At 42.1% G+C, this 22,142-nt stretch overlaps 1 long non-coding RNA gene across 7 annotated transcripts in view; it reads right to left on the minus strand.

Annotated features, from left to right (window-relative positions):
• LOC131514716 (uncharacterized) overlaps nucleotides 1–22,142 on the minus strand; it is a 104,714-nt gene that overhangs the window by 68,307 nt on the left and 14,265 nt on the right. For 3 of the 7 annotated variants that reach the window (XR_009263234.1, XR_009263232.1, XR_009263235.1), the window contains exons 3-6: nucleotides 10,027–12,570; nucleotides 9,353–9,479; nucleotides 9,086–9,253; nucleotides 8,341–8,435 (exon numbers count right to left, since the gene is read on the minus strand). This is a non-coding gene — a long non-coding RNA (uncharacterized LOC131514716). Of the gene's footprint in view, nucleotides 1–4,562; nucleotides 6,270–6,596; nucleotides 7,095–7,132; nucleotides 8,436–9,085; nucleotides 9,254–9,352; nucleotides 9,480–10,026; nucleotides 12,571–22,142 lie in introns of those variants that run through there. The other 4 variants (XR_009263233.1, XR_009263229.1, XR_009263230.1 and 1 more) reach the window with 4 other exon arrangements.

Here is a 22,142-nt window from a genome sequence, read left to right on the forward strand (position 1 = left end):
ATTTGAGCCCAATCTACTCCTGAGTCTGTATTCATAACCACAAGCCTGTGCTATCTCCGTATCAATGCTTGGACTAGAAATTCAAAATCCTTCATGATCTGACCCCCCCTCTACCTATTCAAGCTTTCCTTCTGCCAGACCTATATATCAGTATTTGATTTACTTGCACTTCCTAACATAAGCTTTCTTTATCCTTCAGGATTCTTTCAGCTATGAGTAACAAAACACTAACTCAAGTGGCTTAAACAGTAAGGGGATTTATTATCTCATGTAACAAGCCCAGAGCTGGAATAGTTCCAGAAGCATTTATTTTTTTTTTTTTAATTTTTTTTTTTTAACGTTTATTTATTTTTGAGACAGAGAGAGACAGAGCATGAATGGGGGAGGGTCAGAGAGAGACACAGAATTGAAACAGGCTCCGGGCTCTGAGCTGTCAGCACAGGGGCCCGATGCGGGGCTCGAACTCACGGACCGCGAGATCGTGACCTGAGCCGAAGTCGGCACTCAACCGACTGAGCCACCCAGGCGCCCCAGTTCCAGAAGCATTTAATATCACATTTGAACAAAAATCCTAAGACCCAGATTTCCTCCATCTTCCCTCCACTTTGGTCTATTCAACATGATCTCATGTGAACTCTCTCTGTGGTTCCAAGATGGTACCTTAGTTCTAGAAAACACGTACAGATACAACCATATCCAATAAAAGTAAAGACAGCAGCTATACGGTGCACCATGATTTGAGTGAAGAATCTTTTCCCATTCCCCACACCTGTACCCCAGCCTTTCCCACCAGACTTCCCTTGACATTTCATTGGCCAGAGCTTTATCACCATCACCGAATAATTTGTCAACAAACCACCATGAAGCCAGATACATTTAGAGGCTTCCAACATTTATGAGATATGTCCATAGTGAAAATTACATTGTACATCCCAACTCACTACATGCATAAACACATTTCATAATTCATATATAAAATGCAAACGAAAGTTTTACAAAATAAAATACATCCTTACTATATGATGCATTCAGATATTTTCTATTTTATTTTATTTGCTATACTACTCTACTCCTTTAATCAAAAACAAACAAACAAAAAACCCTAAATTGGTTTTGCAGCTCCCTAGTAGACTGACTGTTACCTGCACTTCAAAAAACACTGGATTCTACTAATGAGAATTTACTCAAGTATTGTCAGAGAGAGGTGAACTCAAGAATATCATCAGTCAGTATGGTGAAAGGGGAAATGACTCTTTTAAAGACAGCCAATGCTTTCTCATGTTTGTGTGTCTTAGATTATATATTTATCATTTGCCCACACATACGACACCCCTCACTCAACATTCATTTGCTAACATTGGGATGTTTCAAACTTGGGCTGCTTCAACGCACTGCTGAAAAGGCTGGGGTTTTTATTTAGAATTTTGAAAAACTGACATCCCACGGTAGTTTGTAAGTCACAGAAAATAAATCAAGCATTTTTTTTTTTTTTAATTTCAAGATCTAGTTTCTTTTGATGATACAAGTAGGGTAAAAGGTCATGGGAGTTCAATTAATTTACTTTAAAATGCTCCTTTTAAATGATGTCCAAGGAATAAATCACCAAAGATTAATCTGGAAAAACCGAGTCTCTCCTCTTGTTTGGGATGTCTTAAGATCTGAGAACAGCTGGCCCCATCTCTGTTCTCTCTTCTCCTGATTCATCTTGCCCGTGATCCCAGGGAGAGGTCACCCTGGGGCCCTAAATAATATGAGCCTGCACACAGAGACTGCCACTTTCTCCCTGCAACTACCTTACCCTTAAGAACCCTGCCAAGCTCAGCAAAGGCTTTAAAGGAACTGGGCTTTGTACCCAGATCTGCTTTTCACCCACTGTGCCTGGCTCTTCACACATCTATCATCATTTATATTTTTACAGTAACACCTTGGTGTGTCCAAGGTTCCTGAGCATCTGTTAGGTATAAAGCATGGTGCAAGGCTACAGGGAACCCCACATGGATAAGCCATGATGCCTATTCTTAAGTGACTTGGAATCGAACACAGGGCCTAATCCTGCAAACAGCTATCTAAACAGAAATTTAATAGTGGAGGTTTCCAAGAAGGGATATTCGCTAACATTTGGGGAGTGCCAAGAGCCAGATATGGAGTTAGGCCATTTATTTAAACTACCCTTATCAAAAAGCTATACCTCTTTTGCAGTATTATCATGTCTGTTTTGCAGATGAGGAAACTGAGGCTCAGAGAATCCTAGTAACTTTTCCAGTGGGACATGATTAGTAAGCAGTGAAGCCCAAGGGCAGAGATCCTTTAGATTCCAAAGTTTAGTGTTTTCTCTGGCATTTTCTCTGAGTCCACAGGCAAAAGAGAATTTTACCCAGAGGAAAGGAAGACATATTTGAAATATGCTTTGAAAAAGAAAGATGTGTTTCCAAGTGATAGGGAGCAGTGCGGGCTGCTGGGTACAGAAGGCAAGGCTTCAGTGAGTTTTGCAGGCTGGCAAGGGCAGGTTGGGTTCAGGGGATGCTAAACAGTGCAGGTTGGTTGGTATGTGAGGTGTGAGAGACCTCACAAAAGAAAGCAAATCTAGAAAAGTTGCTAAATTCAATTCCCCCAGTTTTTATAATCCAGTAGACATTTCCAAAGGAGGAAGGGCCTTCTGCAGCTTAACTATTTAGATTGTAAGTCAGGGGGCTGGGGGGCATACTGGAAGGGCCATACAGAACAGGAACCAGATGTTGTATTCCTTCACAATGCTCAGAACAAGAGCTCGGTGCTTTGCAGCTAGGAGGTAAACTGTACTTTACCTCAAATGAATGAATGACAGACAAACAAAGGAGGTTTTCCTGCTCTCTCTTGCCATGTTGCTTAAGAAGTGGGTCAGGGTGGGGTGCGTGGGTGGCCCAATTGGCTAAGCATCCGACTTCAGCTCAGGTCATGATCTCATGGTTTGTGAGTTCGAGCCCCACGTTGGGCTCTGTGCTGACAGCTCAGAGCCTGGAGCCTGCCTCAGATTCTGTGTCTCCGTCTCTCTCTGCCCCTCCCCCGCTCACACTCTGTCTCTCAAAAATAAAGAAACATAAAAAAAAAAAAAGAAAGAAAGAGAAGAAATGGGTCAGGGTGTGCTGTTGGACAATGGGGACAGGGACAGGGACTGACAGAGCAGAACTCAGGGCAAGCTTGACTCGTCCCTCTATACCAGCCTCCAAATTAGTGAACTAAACAATATAGCCTTTCACTGCTTCTCTGGTTTGGCAGAAGTGATGTGCTGGAGGGCAGAAAGTATTCAAGAGAGAACAGACAGGAGGTAGAGGAGGCAAACGTCCTACAGGATTGGCAGTAGGATCTCCATAGCCAATAACCCCCTGACTCATGCTACCATACCTCCGAGCCACATTTTTTTACACAACAGCCTGGTATTTTCCTTTGGAAGAAGGAAGAAAGAAACCTAAAATTCTAGCTGTGGGTTACTGCCTTGTGGGTTAGGCGACAAGGAGGTGACACTGGTGTGGAAATTTAGCAGCATGGTGCACCACAGTCGGGATGCAGCTTTGTGCCAAAGTTCGGTTTCGAAGACTTCGCAAGTTGTTAATATATAAATTCCAAGCAGGAAGAGGCTCCAATGTGTGGCAGAACAGTTTTGCAAGTTTAGTTTGCTCGGCTTTACAGCCAGATAAAAATGGGCCCCCTTGAAGCCACAGTCACAACGTGAGCAAGTGAAGCCCAAACTGTGAGGACAGTGAGGCGAAAAGGGACAAAAAGGGGACACAAGAGATGGAGGGAACGTCAAACTTAGAGATACACCTGCTTCTGATACGGTGAAGGCCCTGAATGCTTAATAAATGGTCATGATAGTGGCAATAGCAGGAGTTACAGTCATATTAAACAGGAAGTTGCTGGTGCCAGTTTCTGTTAATAATGCTCAGTGACACCTTCCATTGGCCTTTATCTGCCAATCACGATGCAGGATGAAGGCATGCTGGCTACATTTAAGGTAACAGAGGTTAGGGGGAAAATCTCAGAGATTTTCACACTAGTGTTACCCAATAATTAGAAACACAGATATCGGATGCCGTGGCCTTGGATGAGTGTCACAAGGTTTGTGACTATGATCTCATGAATAGGATGACTCCAGGTGCACCACAGTAAGTATTCTGGGTTTAATCCTGCAGCAATGTCCTTTTAAGAAATATTACAATCTGGGGGCACCTGGGTGGCTCAGTCAGTTAAGCATCTGACTTCAGCCCAAGTCATGATCTTGCGGTTTGTGAGCTGGCGCCCTGCCTCGGGTGAACTGAGCCCAGCTTGGGGTGATCCCGGCTTCTCTTGCTCTCTCTCTCTCTCTCTCTGCCTCTTGCTCACTTGTGCCCTCTCTCTCTCTCTCAAAAAAGAAAAGGCACAGTAAATCTGGAAGAGCATGGTAATAGCCAGTATACGACCCTTGTGTTGAGTTACCATGTAGCCGAAACTGTCACATGCTCACCTGCAGAGAAGTAAAATGTCAATTTCAACCTGCAGTGAGGGAAAACGTTCAGTTCGTAAAAGTCGGATAGGGTCTTCCAAGGTTGTTAAGGTGAATGTATATTACTTTATTAAGATACAGCGCGTATTAATTGACACATTTGTTCATAAAGCCGGAGATATTTTCATTTACATCAAAACAATGAAACTAACATTAAAAACTGTTTTGAAATCAAAAGAATCCAGTGTCAGAGGCTAAGTGCACCAATGTAGTCCATAAACACTTATGCCCTTTCTATCTTCTCCTTTTCTCATGTCATCTTCAAGATGATGTTGATCTTTAAGCTGTAGACCTACACTAAACTCTGGGGAACACAGCACAACAGTCTCCCCCCTCCCCACCCTCCCCGCCCCCGCCCTTTGTCTGTCTCTTTCTCCCTCTACCTGACATCATAACTACGCACACAACCCCCCTGCCTCACCACCCCCCGCCCTTTGTCTGTGTCTTTCTCCCTCTACCTGACATCATAACTACGCACACAAATGCATTCCCAGGCGTAGTCAAATTAAACATAACAAGAAAGCAGATTTCTCGAAAAGTCTAAATTCTAAGATGAAGAATTTGATACGCTTCCAACTTAGGTCCATAGGAAAAGGTTTGAGTTCTTTCAATTTTGTTTTGCTTCTGGACAGGGAAAGTTCAGAATATTTATTACACGTTGGATGAAACTCACTGTTATTCACTTGCAAATCTAGTAACGCTAGATTGAGGCATTTGCTGAAACTCTTTCTGCCATCAGTAACCTGCCACCAGTAACAAAATCTTCACCAGTCTGTCCTAGGCTATATTTAAGTGAAGAGATGTTACAGCTACAAAGGGATGATCTGGTGACTTCTGTAAAAATAAAATGAGGTGACGGACCCCTGGTTGGCTCAGTGGGTGAAGCATCCGACTCTTGACCTCGGCTCAGGTCGTGAACTTCCAGTTCGTGGGATTGAGCCCTGCCTCAGGCCCTGTGCTGACAGTGCGGAGCCTGCTTGGGATTCTCTCTCTCCCCCTCTCTCTGCCCCTCCCCTGCTCTCTCTCTCTCTCTCTCTCTCTCTCACATTAAACAAACATTTAAAAATAAATAAAAAAGTAAATAAAACGAGATGGAATTTTTCCTCGTAGGCTGAGCTGATGCCAAGCTGCAATGCCTGGCTTCTGGACTGTGGTTTGTAGGACATGTTATCTTAACAGAAGGCCGGTAAATGTGGAAACAGAGGATGCTATATGAAGTCTTTGTAGTGTCTAAACTTTGAAAGGGATACTCTTCTGGATGAATTGGTTGATCTGCCTTACTTCACAGGTAAGGAAACTCCAGCTTCAAATACTTTTTTTTTTTTTTTTTTTTTTTTGAGACAGAGAGAAAGAGAGAGCATACACTCGAGTTGGGGAAAAGCAGAGGGAGAGAGAGAGAGAATCTTAAGCAGACTCCACACTCAGCGAGGAGCCTGATGCGGGGCTCGATCCCACAACCCTGGGAACATGACCTTATGTCACCATGATGCAGAAAAACAAAGTAAAATTTGTCATTGTGAAATAATGGAACTCTCATCTGAAAAAGGTAAAGACATTTGCAATAGAGCAGATACACTTTGCTGTGTCAGGCATCAGGCACCATGCTTGTGGGAGCTTCTCCAATTGTGTCAGAGTCCCTTCTGCACCCATTCCCACCTCTGACCTCAGGTCCTTCTCGTCCTCTCCTCTGCAGTGGCGTCTCCTAGTTCTTTATTTACTCATGCGTGGTTTCGTAGGCTATATTTGTAAGCTTATTTTCTCCACCACATGTTAAAGTCATCGAGGACATAATAGTTTAAAAAATAAATGTGTTAGGGGCGCCTGGGTGGCTCAGTCGGTTAAGCGTCCGACTTCAGCCAGGTCACGATCTCGCGGTCCGTGAGTTCGAGCCCCGCGTCGGGCTCTGGGCTGATGGCTCAGAGCCTGGAGCCTGCTTCCGATTCTGTGTCTCCCTCTCTCTCTGCCCCTCCCCCGTTCATGCTCTGTCTCTCTCTGTCTCAAAAATAAATAAAACGTTAAAAAAAAAATAAAAAAAAATAAAAAAATAAATGTGTTAAATGAATAGTGAATAAAGAATAAATATATATATATATATATATATATATATAAATTTATTTTTCTATGTCAAAACAACAAGGATAATAGTCCAGTCTAAATACTATGCTATAATATGTGTTAAATGCTTCATATAAGGCACTTAACCTTGTCAAGTTATATAGTAGTAGCTCGATGATATCTATTGAATGCCTACTCAGTCTTCTCCTGGAGCTGTCGAAAAGTGTTATCTTTCCACATGCTAATGATTTCACTTTTAGTATTCATTGATTAAGAAGACGTAAATGGATGGACGGATTTTCAGATGCTGACCTTACAACTCCACAATCTCCCAAGGGTCCCTAGCCCATGGGTTGGAGATCTCATGAACTTTAGATTGTTCCAATATCTAGAATGAGACTTATGATCCATCGTGAGCGTCACTACAATGGAGCAAAGCACTCGCAAACGTGAGCAAAGGCAAAGGTCTGAGAGCTAGAGGGAAAGAGACAGGAGAGGAACAAACAGCAGATCTCCATTGCTTCTTAAAAAAAAAAAAAAAACCAAAAAACAAAAAACCTTTTTTGTCTTACTGAAAAGCTTAAGGGCAGAGTAGCTGCACGCAAGGCTGGATCCAGGAACTGGTTTCTCTGTCAACCAGGCTCTCTCCTCATGATGTAAAGAAGGTTAGCTGAAGCTCAATATAATAACTACTGCAGAAAGTGAGGGTCTTTTCCCCAGTGGTTCCCACAAAATCTCATAAGTGGCAGCAGGTGTATATGTTCTAAATCTGATCCACTCACTGCGGCCAAGAGGATAAAATGTGTGGATGGACAGGCATGGTTTACACGTGGGATGATGAGCCGTTTGGTTTTGCTTGAGATTGTGTTGGCTTTACAGTTGCAAGTCCTGTGTCCCAGAAAACCCTTGGGTAAATCAGGATGGTTGGTCACCCAGCTTTCATACAGGGGACTGAGGATGGGATTATTTCTGAATTACAGGGGTTGAGAACGTGCATAATGGCAGGGAAAACGTTGCCTACACCTACATGTGAACTCTAGCTCTGTGCTAAATACAGCCGTTACAAGTGCACATTGTTGACTTGAAATGCAGTAATCTACAGCATAATCAAAAGCAGGTCTGAAATGGGGCGCATGGGGGGGCTCATTCGGTTAAGTGTCCGACTTCAGCTCAGGTCATGATCTCACTGCTTGCGGGTTCTAGCCCTGTGTGAGGCTCTGTGCTGACAGCTCAGAGCCTGGAGCCTGGTTCAGATTCTGTGTCTCCCTCTTTCCCTGCCCCTCCCCAGCTTGTGCTCTGTCTTTCTCTCTCAAAAATAAATAAACATTAAAAAAAATTAAAAAAAAAAAAAAAGGTCTGAACTGAGATGCCCATTAAGTTAAAATGCACACTGGATTTTAGAAACCTACTATGAAAAAAATAACGTAAGTTATCTCATTAGTAATTCTGTTAATTAATAATATTAATTGACTTGCTGAAATAGCAAGGCTTTACATATGTTGCGTTAAATGAACTATACTATTCTTTTTACTTTTTTAATGTGCCTATTGGAAAATTTAAAACATTGTGTTTCTGCTGCACAGCACAGCTATAAGATTTTTAACAAGGTAATAATGTAATTATGTCATGTATAGGTGGGGGCATATTTAAAAAGATGCCTTGAATGTATGGGCATCTTAAATAGCAAATGATAAATTAGAGAACATCAAGCCCACAAACAATGGGAGATAAAAATATCAAATTCAAGACCAAATTTATTCACTCACCTCTTCCTGTCCTCATCTGTGCCGGGATCAGCCTTAAGTCCTGGGACATCAGGCCCAAATGTCCTTCAAGAGCGCAGAGACCAGAAGGGAAAAGACTGGCAAAAAAAAAAATTGTAATGCAAATAATGTTGTCAGTAATATGATAAACTCTCATGCCCCTGGTCTGTATTGATTTAATTAATTCTACCATCCAAGTAAGTTTTGTTTATTCAATCCATACTGAGCCTTTCCTCTTTTTATTTCATGCCAAGTTCCTTGAGACTAGGAATCGTGTACTACTAAGCTGCATTGCTTACTAACCAATTGCTGTGGTTTCAGAGCTCCCTTTTTACATCATGATCAAATGTTTCTTCATCCCTTAGTCACTCTGACCAGAAGCAGGTGAGCCCCAGGAAAGCTGATGGGCTTAGGTTCTAAATATCACCAATGTTCCTCACCAGCTCCCTTACCTAAGGAAAGTGGTTAACCACTCTGTGCCTCATTTTCCACCAACAGCACTGAGAGACAAGATCCTAAGTGACTCTTCAACACACACACACACACACACACACACACACACACGTCTTTGCTCGCAATTTAGCTTATTATTGTCAATCATCGGAAAATACCAAATGCTTACAAACACTCCAACTTACTGTCATTGGATTCCTTCGATATAACTATTTTCAGTCACGGGGAGGGTTCTGCATACTAGCGACTGGGTTCCCTCTAAACATCCTTGAGAATGTTTATTTGAAAAGATTACCTTGTTTTCCTTCAGGATTAAGTCATGGTCACTGCAGAGAGAGATGATTTGGAAAAATGACAAACAGTTTTTGATCGTTCCTCAAAGGCTGCCCTTGTTAAATGAATATGCCCACAGAAAAACAAAATGTATTCTAGCCCACACACGTTAGAGGCATTTTTCAAACACCTAGATTAGAGAAGATAGGTATTACAAATAACATATTTGTTGCATAGAGTGAAGAAATCACAAACTTGCTTGGATAAACACTATTAAATGCATACTTACCCAGTGGATTGCGACAGTTCCCCCTCTGGCCCTCACTGACGAGCTTGACTCCAGCTGTAAATTTGCTTGCAAAACTTCCTTGTCAGAGAACTCGCCCTGTTAGGAGGACTCAACCCTGGCTTCGAATCTGCAAGGACAGAAAAATCGATGTGACAGAAAAGCGGTCGCTTGTGTCAGGCCTAAGGAGAGAAAAGGCTTTAAATTAATCATGATTTAGGGATGCTCGTGAGGCGGTACAAAGGCACATTCCTCTGGAGTCTCTGAGAAAAGGGGGGGAAAAAGAGCCTGGAGCGCTCTGGTTATGCTACCCGTGGATCCTGCCCTTCTGTTATAAACAGAATTCAGTGTTTATGGTGGGAGTTGATCTTGTGTAAGCAGATAAAAATGCATCAAAATCTACCAGCTGTTGGTTTAAGCGGTTATGCACAGTATCTCTCCACGTATAGGGTAAAGGTAAATGAAAGTTACATCTTCTCTCCTAGAACCTGTGAACTGAGTTCCATAAGCTGGGAGGCTTTTAGATTATATATTAAATTTTGATTCCCCACAAAAGGAAAAGCTGATTTGAGCTTCTTATCTGGAGAGAGGTTGAGCATCACCCTCTGGATGTGCCTTTGTTCATGCCTCACCTACCTTGTACAATCAGAGCATCTAAATATGAAAAAGAGGGGCACCTGGGTGGCTCAGTAGGTTACGCGTCCGGCTTCGGCTCAGGTCACGATCTCACAGTTTGTGGGTAGGAGCAGCACGTTGGGCTCTGTGCTGACAGCTCAGAGCCTGGAGCCTGATTGGGATTCTGTGTCTCCCTGTCTCTCTGCTCCTCCCCCGCTCATGCTCTGTCTCTGTCTCTCTCTCTCACTCTCTGAAAAATGAAGATTAAAAAATGTTTAAATAAAAAAGTAATTTGTGCGTGGCTTATAGTCAGTGTCTTACAAAGCTGTCACGAAAGACCTACTAAGGTTCTGCTCAACTGCCACCATCAGATGGCACCTGTGAGGCAGCAAACCTTCTAATGCCACCTCTGCCGTCAATCTCTGTTGGCTAAACAAGAGATTAAGAGATGTCTGCCTCCATGACCAGTTTGGGTAGTTGAGTCTGCATCGGAGAGAAAGGCATCCTGGTCACCTGACTTCAGACTGACTTTGTTCCTGCACCAGGCATCACACCCGGTTAGCCCAACAAGCATCAGCCATTCCAGGCTAAATTAAGAAAAATGCACCCCCCTCTAATGAGCTGCTAACCACGGGGGTGGGCGAACATGGGATTCAGTGATGGAGAAGGACAATGTCCAGGGTTGAGACATGTTCAGAGATAGAAGGGAACTTGGTCTTTCATCCTTAGGCTAAACCTTCATCTGGCATCAGAGGCCAGGTCAGTGAACCAGATTCATTTGTTTCCACGGCCATCTCCAACAGGATCAGGATTTTCCAGGCCTTTAGAAAATCACTGGCCTATGCCATTTGGCCACAGTTGCTTGTCATGATGATACAGCACTTCTTCCTCAGTTCTTTACTCTGTAAATAGAGAGACACCCCCTAAAGACCCAACAGCATAAGACCCTATTTAAAAAAAAAATAGTCCTTTGAGGGGTGTCTGGGTGGCTCAGTCAGTTAAGCGTCTGACTCCATCATGGTTCATGGGATCAAGCCCTGCGTTGTGCACTGCACGGACAACGTGGAGGCTGCTTGGAATTCTACCTTCCTCTCTCTCTGCCCCTACCCCACTCATTCTCATTCTCTCTCTCTCTCTCTCTCTCAAAATAAATAAGCTAAAAAAAATTTTAATGTTCTTTGAAAATAAATAAATAAATATTAAAATAAAAGTAAACAATGTTCCTTTAGCTTCGTTTTATAGTGTCATCTCTGTCATCATAAAACAGCCCTGGGGCACAAGAAGTTCCACCCAACACTATACAAGAGAAACGTGTAGAAGCTGTTCCCGCCCCCCAAGGGCTCACGGTAGAAACCACAGAGCACTTCATCTATGCAGATGTAACCAGTACCTATAAACAACAGAATACAAATGCCGAATCCACGAAGCGAAAAATAGAAAATACAAGAGTCTACAGAAAACACAGTTGTAGGGATGAATAATGTAAGTAAATAGATTTATTATATGTTTTCTTTTTCATTCGTGACATTTTGAAGTGTAATCCAGGGTAAGGAAAAGAAATCTCTGTACAACTCTGCTGCCTCTTACCTTCAGTGGTCCTGAAACCTAAACGGAGACACGGCCAGGTAACTAACACGTGGCCACTTTCACAACAGACTCTTTTGAGCGGCACTGTGTATTAAGCCGTTCTCAAAAACAAAACCGTTCTATTTCTTTCCACAGAGGAGACTTACAGACATCAGTGCAGTCTTCTTTGAAAATCAAGAACAGTCTTCATCTGCACCAAGGGACCTTACTAGGAAAGGTTGTGGGCACTCCCTCGCTAGAGATCTTTACAAACAGGATAACCTTTCACCTGTTTTGTGTGACTTTCCCTGAACTCAGATAATAGGCAAAGAAATCCCTTCAAGACCCTCTTTAGTTCTCTCATTCAGGGGTTATTTTCCAGTCATTCCATCCATTTGCCTTTTCTGTATCTTGCAGTCAACTCTTGAGAAAAGACGATCAGAGAAGATGAAGCCAATAGGGTCGGAGTGCCTGATAGGATAGTGACATTCGAACAGTTAATAAATATTCAACCCTTTCTGTATTCCAAGAGCTACTTAGTAATCTACTTGAGTTAGTCGAAAGGAGGCAAAAAATGTTGCAATCTTCCTGTCTAGACCAAATGAGTAGCCAACTTTATAAAGAACCTTCCACGGGCCAAGTCCTATCCTGAGCATTTTACATGAATGATCATAATCTAACAGCAACTCTATGAAATAGATATTTTATTATTCCCACTTTACAGAGGACACAACAGAGTCTTAGAAAGATGGTCTCGCACAAACTAACAAGACGGGGAGATGGATTGGTACACAAATTGATTCTTTTATAGTTCTGGAGGTCAGAAATGTGAAATCAGTCTCAGTGAGCTAAAATCAAAGGGTCATCTGGGCTGGCTCCTTCTGGAGGCTCCAGGGGAGAATCTGTTTCTTTGTCTTTTCCAGGAAGGATGTTGTCCTCATTCCTTGGCTCATGGCCCTGCATCACATAATCTTTTCTCTTCTTATCCTGCATCACATTGCCTTCTCCTTTTCTTTATCAAATTGCTCTCTGCTTCCCACCTAAGAGGACAGTTGTGATTACATTTAGATTCTATTCTTCCCAGAAAATCCAGGATAACCTCCCCATCTCAAGATCCTCAACTTAATTACATCTGAAAAATCACTTTTACCATATAAGGTGGCATGTGTAGATTCCAGGAATTAGGACCTGGATATCTCTGGGGGCCGTTATCTAGCCTGCCACGAATCAAACTATCTTCCACTTCCTTAAACCCTTTGGTCCCTTCTTCCCAGATGAGTAATTCTTAACAAGCTGATTGACTGATGTTCAGCAAGTGAATGGGTATCTCCTAAAAACTAAAAAGGTTAAATTAAGTCATTTTTTTGGACGGTAGCACAATATAGTGGCAAAGACCTGGGCTTGCAATCAGGAAATGGAGTTCTTCTCATTAATTACACACGCAAACTTGGACCAAGCCCCGCATCTCTTAGAATCAGGGATCGTAAAGGGGTCTCAACATGTGCCAGCTCTGATCAAATCTCTTCAGGCTTCATGGGAAAGGGTGAGCCCAGCTATCAGTGCCTGCCTTGCTTAATCACTGGAGTCCCTTTTAACTCTGACTTTACATGATCAGTGATGTATGAATTATCAATTGCTGCCTAAAGAATCATCTTAAACTTCAGTGGCTTACAACCACAAACGCTTATTATCTAAAACTTTTTACGGGTCTGGTATTTGGGAGCGGCTTAGCTAGTGGCTCTGACTCAGAAGTCCCTCGGGATTCCTGCTTGGGGCTGCAGCCGTCAGAAGGCTTGACAGAAGCTGAAGAGTCTGCCTCCAAGACGGCTCACTCACATGACAGTCACCAGGAGGCCTCAGTTCCTTCCCACACGGGGCAATCCACAGGCTCCTGGAATGTCCTTATGACATAGTGACTGGCTTTCCCCAGAGCACATAAATGAAGAGAGAACGAAACAGGCGATGCCCCAGTGTATGTTAGGACCTAGCCTTAGAAGTGGCAAACCCAAGGGGCGCCTGGGTGGCTCAGTCGGTTAAGCGTCCGACTTCAGCTCAGGTCACGATCTCGCGGTCCGTGAGTTCGAGCCCCGCGTCAGGCTCTGGGCTGATGGCTCAGAGCCTGGAGCCTGCTTCCGATTCTGTGTCTCCCTCTCTCTCTGCCCCTCCCCCATTCATGCTCTGTCTCTCTCTGTCCCAAAAATAAATAAACGTTAAAAAAAAAAAATTAAAAAAAAAAAAAAAAGAAGTGGCAAACCCTCCTTTCCTCTGTGTTCTGTTTGATACATAGACCTGCACTAACTCAGTGTTAGTGAGGATTATACCAGGGCATGGATACCAGGAAGTAGGGCTAAGGCCACAAAGGTTCAGTGACTTATGTGGACTAGTGCTTCCACAATTAGACTTTCGTGTGCATGTCTATCTAGAGGCCTCATCAGCCTGTGGAAACCCATATTACATAATTCTTTGTGATGGATGAGTGGCTTTGTGGCTTTGAGAAGGGTATTAACATCACAAAACATATTTTTAAAAAGATAGCCCTGACGGCACAGCGGGTGAACTAATGTGTGCCCCTACTGCCTGCTGGATGCCCCAGACGGTCATCCAGTTGGCTAGCCTGGCCTTGTAAATTTCACATGTCCTCGGTCTCTTCTGTCCTCGTGTTTTCTCTCTAGCCACTGTGACATTCCCATTGTATCCTGAACTGGCCAGTCACTCCAGACCATGCCCTAAGTAACCTTCCCAGCTCCAATGTCAGATGCTCCATGAAGCTTTCCCCTAATCCTGAGACAGCGCAAGTATCTCTTTCTAGCATTTTCATAGCACTTTATTCACCTCTCTGTTACAGTATTTATCCTACTTTCCTTTCAATAATTCGATTTTGTTTCTTTCCCCAAATATCGTGTGTATCCCTTGAAGGCAGGGACCAACACCTCACACTGTGTGGTTAGGATCCCAGAGTGATCAACAAATGTTTTTTTTTAATTTAATGAATAGACTTATTTCAATAAATCATATTTCTAATACACTTAGTGAACACTAACCAAGGGAGAGGCCTTGTGCTAGGTCCCAAGTCATATAATAATTACCAGTACGGGCAGGGCCCTACCCTCAGGATACAGAGAGAAGACCCACAGACGTTGGTCTTGACAATGATTATGTCCTTGTTCTCTCTCTTCCCCACTGCATTTTCAATTTTCCTACCTCCTTCCCACCTTTTCCAATTATCCTTTCTCTTCCGACTCTTTCCTAAACACAGCACTGCATACATAGGCATTGCCTGGTCTCTCTGACAGATATCATGGCCAAATAGTTGGCCATTCCAGGGCCAGGGGCAGGGCCAGGGCCAGGTTATGATGTTTATGTTGCTGGCAAACCCCTGTGTATATGAAAAGCCATTCATTTCTCAACTCCCACTTAGAAAAGAAAAATGAGGGATGAAACAAGCATTCTCATATCTGTATGACTCAAATTTTTTATCGTTTTCTGTCTTTACTATCTCAAGTGAATTGAAAGCTCAGTTTTTCTCTCTTAACATGTTGGTTAGAGTAGCATCCATTGTTTTAGTGGAAATGGCATGACCACCTAGATCATAAACTCCATGACTGCAAAAAAAATGTTGTTTCCTCTTTTCCTTTTAAATTCATAGCTCCTAGAATATTGTCTGACACATAGTGTGTGTTCACTGAACTTTTATTAAGTGCATTCCTCGAAGCCATGATTTCTTATCATGCTAAGTTTATAAATGACCTGTTCTCTTTCCCATTACAAATGGCTAGATGGCCTCAGTCAAGGCACTTACTCTGAGTTTTCTTTCCTATAAAACAGGGACATCAACAGTACCTCTCTTACACGAGGGTGTTGTCAGTATTAGAGAAAACTCTTGTAAAGCAGATAGTTCTTTATAGAATAAAACTGAACAAATGGTTTGATGCTGAATCCAGAATCCTTCTGATAATCTTATTTCTCTGAACATGTAGGTTTGTTGAATGCTTACAATCCACTGAATAGATTTGCTTTCCTAAAAGTCAGGCTCTTCATGACTTTTTGAAACACCACATATATTCAGTCGATATTTATTAAGTACTTATAATAAAACTGCAGTTATGCTAGGCACTAGAAATACAAAGAAAAACTAACCCGTTACCTAAAAACTAGCCCTTTATCTAAACAACTTTATTCTGGGATAAGGAAGACAATATAACAAAAATTACAGAATACTGTGAGATATGCTAAGACTGAAATAGGTGAGGGGTGCCTGGGTGGCTCAGCCGGTTAAGCGGCCGACTTCGGCTCAGGTCATGATCTCACGGTCAGTGAGTTCAATCCCCGCGTCGGGCTCTGTGCTGACAGCTCAGAGCCCAGAGCCTGTTTCGGATTCTGTGTCTCCCTCTCTCTGACCCTACCCCGTTCATGCTCTGTCTCTCTCTGTCTCAAAAATAAATAAATTATTTAAAAAAAATTAAAAAAAAAAAAAGAAATAGGTGAAGACTGAGATAGACATTTAGGAAGAGCACCCAACCCAGCCTGGGAGGGAGGAATAGCAGAGGTTTTCCAGAGTATCTTAGTTATAAAGGAGTTAGAAAGAGAAGAATTTAGCCAGAGAGGGAAAGGGATGTGCGACGTTGGTCCGAGTAGAAAGACGAACCAGAGCAAAACCACAGGGAGCAGAAATGACATGGTCAATTAAGAGGGTGCAGGAGATAACATTCTGATTAAAACATGGAATGAGAGACAAAATCCGGTCAAGGGCTAAAGTCGTGCAGTGATGCATGGAAGTCAGATTTGACTTTGTATGTCTTTCTGTGATTTTGTATGTGGTGCTATGGATTCTTGACTATGCCCTTGTGGTTTATGGAGAGTCCATGAATAATTTTAAGCTGCTAACCTGGTAAATTGGACTCCGTTAAAATTTAGAATATTTTTACCTCATCAAAGTTAAAAACATTTGCACCTCATTTTTTTAAATAAAAAGGCAAGTCACAGACCAGAAGAAAATATTTGCAAATCATGTGTTTGATAAAGGACTTGTACCCAAATACGTAATACACACTTATGACTCAGTGATAAGACAAACATCCCAATTTTAAAAAGGGGCAAAATGGGGCACCTGGGTGGCTTAGTCGGTTAAGTGTCCAATTTCCACTCAAGTTATGATCTCACTGTTCATTGGTTCAAGCCTCGCGTCGGGCTCTGTACTGACAGCTCAGAGCCTGCAGCCTGTTTCAGATTCTGTGTCTTCCTCTCTCGGCCCCTCCCCTGCTCATGCTCTGTCTCTCTCTGTCTCTCAACAAAAAAATAAATGTAAAAAAAAAAATGGGCAAAATATTTTTAGTCATGTCACCAAAGAAGATATGCACATAGTTGATTAAGCACATGAGAAGATGCTAAACATCATTTGTCATTAGGAAAATGCACATTGAAACCATAATGATATGCCACTTTATTCTACTAATATCACTATAGTCAAAAAGACAGACAATGCAATACCGAGTATTGATGATGGTGTGGAGGAATGGGAACTCTCATATATTGTTGGTGGAAATGTAAAATGGCATGGATGCTTTGGAGAACATTTAACACTGTCTTAAAAATTTAAACAGAAACTTCCTATATAATAAAGCAATTCAATTCTCAGGAATCTATGTAAGACAAATGAAAGCATATGTCCACACAAAGACACGTCAATGCATCTTTGTAGCAGCATTAGACATAATGGCCCCAAACTGGAAACAATTTAAATGTCCATCAACTGGTAAATGGATTTTTTTTTAATGTGACAAATCCATAAAACGGAATATTATTCAGCAATCAAAGGATAGTACAACCGATGCATGCTGCAACCTAGACTGATCCCCAAAACAAAGTAAGACACAAGAGGCATAATTACCATTTAATTCACTTATATGAAATGTCCGGAAAAAAAAAAAAAAATTTGTAGAGAGAAAATGCAAATCGATGGTTGCTGGGAGCTGGAAGTAGAAGCAGGGAGGCTTATATAAAGTGCACAACAGGGGCGCCTGGGTGGCGCAGTCGGTTGGGCGTCCGACTTCAGCCAGGTCACAATCTCGCGGTCCGTGAGTTCGAGCCCCGCGTCAGGCTCTGGGCTGATGGCTCGGAGCCTGGAGCCTGTTTCCGATTCTGTGTCTCCCTCTCTCTCTGCCCCTCCCCCGTTCATGCTCTGTCTCTCTCTGTCCCAAAAATAAATAAAAACTGTTGAAAAAAAAAAATTAAAAAAAAAAAGTGCACAACAGAAATTTCAGGGGTGATGGAAATGTTCTAAAACTGAAATACAGTAAAGGTTACATTGCTATATACATTCACAAAAATCTTTGAATTATCTACTTACAATGGGTGAATGCTATGCTACATAAATTATACTCCCATAAAGCTGTGTTTTTAAATAATTACACTACATCAGAAGGTATATGGTCATAAACTACTTAGTAAGCAAGAGGTCTGCTTATTATAAAGATATCCTCAGGATTTAAAAACTCTGACCTATTTTCGAATTACTTTTCATCCGGACCCAATCAAAGTAATAGAAAGTTGATTTAGTTAGATTCCCCTAAACATGAACACATCTTAAGTGTGCAGGCAAAAAAAAAACAAAAAACAACAAGTCAGCTCTCACATGACCCAAATTTGTTGGCCCATCTCTAAAAATGAGTCATAAAGGCAGTTTCTTCCTTGCTTATGAAAATGTTTGAGGAAAAACTATGTGCTTGCTGTAGCATAATTGACCACAGTAATTATAGTTCATGCAAATTTACGTTGTATTTATAAGACTGCTGGATTTGGTAGTGGGAGATTGGGGGGGGGGGGCAGTCACTGCTTGAAATCTAAGTCTTTAATCCACAAAAAGCCATACTTTTTTTTTTTTTTTGGTCCAAACTGGCAATTATGGGTTGTAGAAGTATTTGTGCTTGTTCAGATGTTCCGTAGCCAAGAATTTGAAGATGTCCATTTTCTAAGTAAATCCAGTACTGAAGAAAAGTATTAAATTGTCAGATCTGAAAGCTGTATCTATTTTTATGATTCACCACTTCACTGGTAAGGAGGTAAAGTCAAGCTCATCTTTTAAGAGAAACCAATTGTGTCCGGCAGTTATTTAGGAAAAACCGTATGATTCCGATTCTTGGAGAAAAGAAGACATTGATTCCACTTATAATTTGGACTCCATCATTTAATTATTAATGATGGTTTCAGAGCTGCTGTTGGCTTACTTAGGGTCACCAATTTGATTTCAAACCAATAATAATAGCACAAAGATCCCTTGAGTTTCTCCAGAGCAACAGAGTGATCACATCCCTTAGGCAATTGCTACTTCAACTATCAATTGTGCCATTTGTTCAAAATCAACATGTCACCGGGGCACTTGTGTGGCTCAGCTGGGTGAGCGACCGACTCCAGCTCAGGTCATGATCTCATGGTTTGTGGGTTCGAGACCCACGTCGGGCTTGTTGTTGTCAGTGCAGAGCCCATTTTGCTTCGTATCTTCTCTCCTCCCCTCTCTCTCGGCCCCTTCTCTTGTGTGCTCTCTCTCAAAAATAAAGAAATCTTAAAAAATCAATCAATCAATCAATACATCACCAAAGCCATTATTTCAACCCAGATTGGGATCACAAGGTCATAAAGGCATTTACTCTTCTGGGCCTCATCTATACATTACAATATCAAAGTTCTAAAGACCAGCTTTCAAGTTTGATATCCTACAACCATTCTGAGACAAGATCATTTCAACTAAGCTCATTTGGTAGACTATGACAGTGAAAGCAGATTGCCCTTACATACGATAACTTCCTATATGCCAAACATTTAATTTTGTTTCTGTTTCTCCAAGTAGGCAAAGAAAACAAAGAAAAGGAGGGTGTTGGGGCAACTGGGTGGCTCAGTCAGTTAAGTGTCCTACTTCAGGATCAGGTCATGATCTCGTGGTTCACGTGTTCAAGCCCCGCAGCAGGCTCTATGCTGACAGCTCGGAGCCTGGAGCCTGCTTTGGATTCTGTGTCTCCCTCTCTCTCTGCCCCTCCCCTGCTCATGCTCTGTCTCTCACAAAAATAAATAAACATTGAAAAAAACTTAAAAAGAAATGGGGGGGGTGTTTAACTGTACATCTATATCATTTAGTAGCTTATGCCTAGTAATGTTGGAAAAGGAGAGTTTTGCTTTCTTTTTTTTAATGTTTATTTATTTTTGAGAGAGAGTGTGTGTGCAAGAGGGGGAGGGACAAAGAGAAAGGAAGACACAGAATCCGAAGCAGGCTCCAGGCTCTGAGCTATCAGCAAAGAGCCCAACGTGGGGCTCGAACTCACAAGCCATGAGATCATGACCTGAGCCGAAGTCAAATGCTTAACTGACTCAGCCACCCAGGCACCCGAGTTTTTCTTTCTTAATCAGTGGTGAAAAGAGCCAGGAGAGTATCAAAGCCCCTCATTTCTGGACCTTTTCCTCCCATCAGAGCAACTAAAGGAGCTTGGCTCACATTTTAAAGGGCAAAATTCCAAACCCTTAAAAAGTTTCCCGGAGCCTACATTCAGCTACTCAATCATCCCATCTGCAATCAGGTGACATTAGCCCTGATTGGCACTGAAACATTCGGACCTACATATGACCTGGAACCAGTCACTGCTCAGGCAGGAAGTAGATCAGAGGCACTTGGCTGAACCAAGTTTTTCTTTGCAGGGCTTAACCCATAGCTCCATTACCCACTCTTCTGTCAAGTTCAATATTGTATCTACGCTGACCTCTGGGTGCAATTCTCTCACTAATCCGAAGCTCATCTGCTGGAAACACTTTGAATTCTTGTCACAACATGCATTTTTAATGTTTTCCTGATGTATGGCGACCTCTGACCCCTCACCCTTTCTAGCCTCTCAGAACTTTACGTCTCTGTACTGTTTTCAGACTCCGCACGCCTGCTGTTCGCCCAGGGACCCCATACTCTGTGCTGGCACTAGACCCAGCCTCACCATGCCACAGAGGGACAGGAATGACTGGCCTTGCAACAAGGTGTTGAACTGCCATGTCGCACCACGGCGTGCCAGGCAGCCAGTTGCAATTTGGCAGCATGAGGCTTTTAATCCAAATTCATGAGTCCCCTGTTGTCAACGTAACAAACGCTTCTTAAAAACCTACTCTCTGCCAGGTATTCCTGTGAAAATTACTACCTACACGTCACTGCCCAAATCCACACCACTCCCCACTCCCACCCCAAGATTTTTCTGGTTTCAGCTGGACCTGAGAAAGAGTTAGGAGTGAGGGAAACAGCTGACCCCAAATGCTTTATTCTCTGAAGCATGAACTCAAAATTTTTTGCTTACTTATGAATCATAGTCATGATGACAATATCCTTTGAAGTTATTTTCCTTGAAATGCTAGTAAGAGGCATTTTTCCATCCATCTCACAGGGGTTTTGTGTAAATGAATGCTGTTTCTGAGTACTTCAAAGGAAGTATAAATGCACAAAGTATTCCTGAGTCTCCTTCCATGATGTTTGCTTCCAAGGCATCGAGATAAGCACCGTCTAATAGAAATGGAATGTGAGCTCCATATGTAATTTTTAGTTTTCTAGTGGCACCATTTAAGAAAGTAATAAGAAACAGGTGAAGTAAATGTTGATAATATATATTTATCTAGTCCTTTGTATTCAAAATAGTATCATTTCTCCTGTCTTTAAAATCTCATGCGTATTTTAGACTTGCAGTACATCTCAGTTCAGAGGAATAGTCATTGAAAGTACTCAGTAGTCACCTGTGGCTAATGGCTATCACATTAAAGAGCACAGGTCTAGATGCTCAGTTAGTGAAAGCCATCCAGAACAAAGCTAGAGACTTAGGAAAATTCTTTTAAACTGTTAAGTTTTGTAGTTGACTGAAATGTGCCCAACGGCCATGACAGTAGATCTTCCTTAAAGGTAAGCTATAAATCAGAAGTGATGTTTTCGATTTGTCAGAGTTTACAAAATTACGAAATTGATGAACTTGGTCCAAGGACTTGCTTACCTCTTGTGTAAATGTAAAAGGCTTTCTCTTACAGGTCTGGCTGGGAGAATTTAAGATGTCATAGTTAATTGGATAAGGATTTTGATGCTAGACTATTCCACCTTTTGAACTGAGCTCTCTCAAAGGCACCCAAATGCGTTCTGATGAGAATCTCTGTATCAGCATCAGAAGACAAGTTAACAAGGCTATTCAAGTTAGACTCCATCCTTTGCCTATCTAGTGGTATGCCTAGAGGCACTGTGCCCTTGGAAAGGTCGGAGACACAGACATGTAGCCTGGAGGACTGGTCTACAATCTCCCAATATTTAAATTTGAAGACATAAAGTTCCTGACCCTGAAAAGAGAAGCCTTCTTCCAGTGAGAAAGAGTTATCTAGTCTCTTCCTGTGTGAGAATGTTTTGCCTCAATGTAAACAAACTAAAGAGTTGAAAAATGAGGTGCAAAAATGCCCTCTTCAGGGTAAACAACAAACCGGTTAGGATATGATTTTCTTGGAATGTGTTGCGAATTCCAGAGGCAGGCTCACACTTGTCAAAGAACAGGCAATCCTTCTGATGGACATAATAACCTCAAGACTTAGTTGGATACATTCATGCATTAAGCTTCGCAAA

The sequence above is a fragment of the Neofelis nebulosa genome, chromosome 6 (assembly GCF_028018385.1).
Source record: "Neofelis nebulosa isolate mNeoNeb1 chromosome 6, mNeoNeb1.pri, whole genome shotgun sequence".
NCBI lineage: Eukaryota > Metazoa > Chordata > Mammalia > Carnivora > Felidae > Neofelis > Neofelis nebulosa.